Source organism: Arachis hypogaea, chromosome 5 (genome assembly GCF_003086295.3).
Source record: "Arachis hypogaea cultivar Tifrunner chromosome 5, arahy.Tifrunner.gnm2.J5K5, whole genome shotgun sequence".
Classification (NCBI taxonomy): Eukaryota; Viridiplantae; Streptophyta; class Magnoliopsida; order Fabales; family Fabaceae; genus Arachis; species Arachis hypogaea.
In genome coordinates this window covers 84,108,038-84,112,748 of record NC_092040.1, presented here as the reverse complement: position 1 = coordinate 84,112,748, position 4,711 = coordinate 84,108,038, and the positions used below count along the sequence as shown (strand labels likewise).

Below are 4,711 nucleotides of genomic sequence, written 5' to 3'. Positions count from 1 at the left end.
CGATCATATTTGTGAATTTCTTTACCGACAGGAAATCTGATCGTCATAGGGTGTGGTGACAGACGCAAAAGGATAGTAAATCCTATTCCTATACGATCGAGAACCAACAGCTGATTAGCCATGCGGGAAACCGTAGATGACCTTTTTCACTGAGAGGATGGGAAGTAGCCATTGACAATGGTGATGTCCTATATACAACTTGCCATAGAAAAGAGTATGAAGGATTGTATGAAGGCAGTAGGAAAGCAGAGATTCAAAAGGGATAAAGCATCTCCATACACTTATCTGAAATTCTCACCAATGATTTACATAAGTATCTCTATCTTTATTTTCTGTTTATTTATCTTTTAATTATTAAAACTCCATAACCATTTGAATCCACCTGACTGAGATTTACAAGGTGACCATAGCTTGCTTCAAGCCGACAATCTCCGTGGGATTGACCCTTACTCACGTAAGGTTTATTACTTGGACGACCCAGTGAAGAAGAGTGATATTACAATTGTGCGTACCAAGTTGTTGGCGCCATTGAGATCACAATTTCGTGCACCAAGTTTTTGGCGCCATTGCCGGGGATTGTTCGAGTTTGGACAACTGACGGTTCATCTTGTTGCGCAGATTATGTAATTTTCTTCTTGTTTTAACCATTATTTTATTTTCAAAAAGTTTTCAGAAATCTTTTCAAAATTTTTCTTCTTTTTTGTTTTTCAAAAAAAAAATAATTTTCGAAAAAAATAATTTTAATAAAATCATAAAAACCAAAAATATTTTGTGTTTCTTGTTTGAGTCTAGAGTCAATTTTTAAGTTTGGTGTCAATTGCATATTTTTAATTTTCTAAAAATTTTCGAAAAATTCATGCATTGCATTCTTCATGATCTTCAAATTATTCTTGACAAGTTTTCTTCTTTGATCTTTAATTTTTTTTTGTTTTGTGTCTTTTGTTATTTTTCATATGCATTTTTTAATCTATAGTGTCTAAGCATTGAAAATTTTTAAGTTTGGTGTCTTGCATGTTTTTCTTTTCTTGAAAATTTTTCAAAAATAAGTTCTTGATGTTCATCATGATCTTCAAAGTGTTCTTGGTATTCATCTTGACATTCATAGTGTTCTTGCATGCATCATTGGTTTTGATCCAAAATTTTCATGTTTTAGGTCATATTTGTGTTTTTCTCTCTCATCATTAAAAATTCAAAAAAAAAATAAAAAATATCTTTCCCTTATTTTCCTCATAAATTTCGAAATCTTTGGGTTGACTTAGTCAATTTTGTTTTTTAAAAAATAAGATGTTTCTTGTTAGTCAAGTCAAGATTTCAATTTCAAAAATTTATCTTTTCAAAATCTTTTTCAAAAAAATAAAATCTTTTTCATTTTTTTTCTTAATATTTTTGAAAATTTTAAAATTTTATTTCAAAATATTTTTCTTAATTTTATTTCATAATTTTTGAAAACTTTACTAACAATTAATGTGATTGATTAAAAAATTTGAAGTTTGTTACTTTCTTGTTAAGAAAAGTTCAATCTTTAAATTCTAGAATCATATCTTTTAGTTTCTTGTTAGTCAAGTAATTAACTTTAATTTTCAAAATCAAATCTTTTTAAATTTCTTTTTCAAATCTTTTTCAAAATAAATTTTAATCATATATTTTCAATCATATCTTTTCAAACATATCTTTTTCAATTCATATCTTTTTCAAAATCAATTTCAAAATCTTTTCTAATTTCTTATTTTTTCAAAATTGATTTTCAAATATTTTTCAACTAACTAATTGACTTTTTGTTTGTTTCTTATCTTTTTCAAAACCACCTAACTACTTTTCTCTCTCTAATTTTCGAAAATCACTAACCATTTTTCAAAAACAATTTTTGAAAACTCCTCTCTCTCATCTCCTTCTATTTATTTATTCATTTACTAACACTTTTCTTCATCTAAAAATTTGAACCCTCTCTTCTCCTCTGTATTTGAATTTTTCTCTTCTCCTTCTTCTATTCTTTTCTTCTTCTACTCACATAAAAGAATCTCTATACTGTGACATAGAGGATTCCTCTTCTTTTCTGTTCTCTTCTTTTTCATATGAGCAGAAGCAAGGACAAGGACATTCTTGTTGAAGCAGATCCTGAACCTGAAAGGACTCTGAAGAGGAAGCTAAGAGCAGCTAAAACACAACACTCTAAAGAGGACTTTACTGAAATTTTCAAAAAAGAAGTAGAGATGGCCGAACCTAACAACAATGCAAGGAAGATGCTTGGTGACTTTACTGCACCAAATTCCAATTTACATGGAAGAAGTATCTCAATCCCTGCCATTGGAGCAAACAATTTTGAGCTAAAGCCTCAATTAATTTCTCTGATGCAACATAATTGCAAGTTTTATGGACTTCCATCAGAAGATCCTTTTTAGTTCTTAACTGAATTCTTGCAGATCTATGATACTGTTAAGACCAATAGGGTTGATCCCGAGGTCTACAGCCTTATGCTTTTCCCTTTTGCTATAAGAGACAGAGCTAGAGTATGGTTGGACTCTCAACCTAAAGATAGCCTGAACTCTTGGGATAAGCTGGTCACGGCTTTCTTAGCCAAGTTCTTTCCTCCTCAAAAGCTGAGTAAGCTTAGAGTGGATGTTCAAACCTTCAGACAGAAAGAAGGTGAATGCCTCTATGAAACTTGGGAGAGATATAAGCAACTGACCAAAAAGTGTCCTTCTGACATGCTTTCAGAATGGACCATCCTGGATATATTCTATGATGGTTTATCTGAATTATCTAAGATATCATTGGACCATTCTGCAGGTGGATCTATTCACCTGAAGAAAACGCCTGTAGAAGCTCAGGAACTCATTGACATGGTTACAAATAACCAGTTCATGTACACTTCTGAAAGAAATCCTGTGAGTAATGGGACGCCTCAGCGCAAGGGAGTTCTTGAAATTGATGCTCTGAATGCCATATTTTCTCAGAACAAAATGTTGACTCAACAAGTCAATTTGATTTCTCAGAGTCTGAATGGATTGCAAAATGCATCCAACAGTACTAAAGAAGCATCTTCTGAAGAAGAAGCTTATGATCCTGAGAATCCTGCAATGGCAGAGGTGAATTACATGGGTGAAGCCTATGGAAACACCTATAATCCTTCATAGAGAAATCACCCAAATTTCTCATGGAAGGATCAGCAAAAGCCTCAACAAGGCTTTAATAATGGTGAAAGAAATAGGTTTAGCAATAGCAAGCCTTTTCCATCATCTTCTCAGCAACAGACAGAGAATTCTGAGCAAAGCCCCTCTAGCTTAGCAAACATAGTCTCTGATCTATCTAAGGCCACTCTAAGTTTCATGAATGAAACAAGGTCCTCCATTAGAAATTTGGAGGCATAAGTGGGCCAACTGAGTAAAAGAGTCACTGAAACTCCTCCTAGTACTCTCCCAAGCAATACAGAAGAGAACCCAAAAAGAGAGTGCAAGGCCATAACCTTACTTGGTGTGGCCGAATGCACAGAGGAGGAGGAGGACGTGAATCCCAGCGAGAAAGACCTTATGGGACGTCCTCTGGACAAAAAGGAGTTCCCAATTGAGGAACTTAAGGAATCTAAGGCTCACCTAGAGACCATAGAGATTCCATTGAACCTCCTTTTACCATTCATGATATCTGATGACTATTTATCTTCTGAAGAAGACGAAGACATTATTGAAGGGCAAGTTGCCCAGTATTTAGGAGCAATCATGAAGCTGAATGCCAAGCTATTTGGTAATGAGACTTGGGAGGATGAGCCTCCATTGCTCATTAATGAACTGAATACCTGGGTTCAGCACACTTTACCTCAAAAGAAACAGGATCCTGGTAACTTCCTAATTCCTTGTACCATAGGCACCATGACCTTTGAGAAGGCTCTATGTGACCTGGGGTCAGGCATAAATTTAATGCCAATCTCGATAATGGAGAAACTGGGAATCTTTGAGTTACAGGCTACCAAATTCTCATTAGAGATGGCAAACAAATCCAGGAAAAAGGCTTATGGACAGGTAGAGGACGTGCTAGTAAAGGTCAAAGGCCTTTACATCCCTGCTGATTTCATAATCCTAGACACTGGGAAGGATGAGGGTGATTCCATCATCTTTGGAAGACCCTTCCTAACCACAGCAAAAGCTGTGATTGATGTGGACAGAGAAGAGTTGGTCTTTCAACTGAATAAGGACTACCTTGTGTTTCAAACTCAAGGATCTCCCCCTGTAAGCATGGAGAGGAAGCAAGAAAAGCTTCTCTCAATGCAGAGTCAAACAAAGCCAGAGTTGGTCTTTCAACTGAATAAGGACTACCTTGTGTTTCAAACTCAAGGATCTCCCCCTGTAAGCATGGAGAGGAAGCAAGAAAAGCTTCTCTCAATGCAGAGTCAAACAAAGCCCCCATAGTCAAACTCTAAATTTGGTGTTGAACCCCCACATCGAAACTCTAAGTTTGGTGTTGGGAGGCTCCAACAATGCTCTGAACATCTGTGAAGCTCCATGAGAGCTCACTATCAAGCTACTGACATTAAAGAAGCGCTTATTGGGAGGCAACCCAATTTTATTTATCTATGTTATTTTCTTTTTTTAGGTTGATGATCATATAGAGTCACAAAAACAACTGCAAAAAAATAAAGAAAAATAAAAATAGCATTAAAAATAGCACACCCTGGAGGAGAAACTTACTGGCGTTTAAACGCCAGTAAGTGTAGCAGAAT

General features: G+C 35.2%; 1 non-coding gene across 1 annotated transcript; it reads right to left on the bottom strand.

Annotated features, from left to right (window-relative positions):
- Positions 1–2,603: 2,603 nt before the first annotated feature.
- On the bottom strand, positions 2,604–2,711 carry LOC112804347 (small nucleolar RNA R71). The gene has a single exon (XR_003202956.1). It is a non-coding gene; the product is annotated as a small nucleolar RNA R71 (small nucleolar RNA).
- Positions 2,712–4,711: the final 2,000 nt, after the last annotated feature.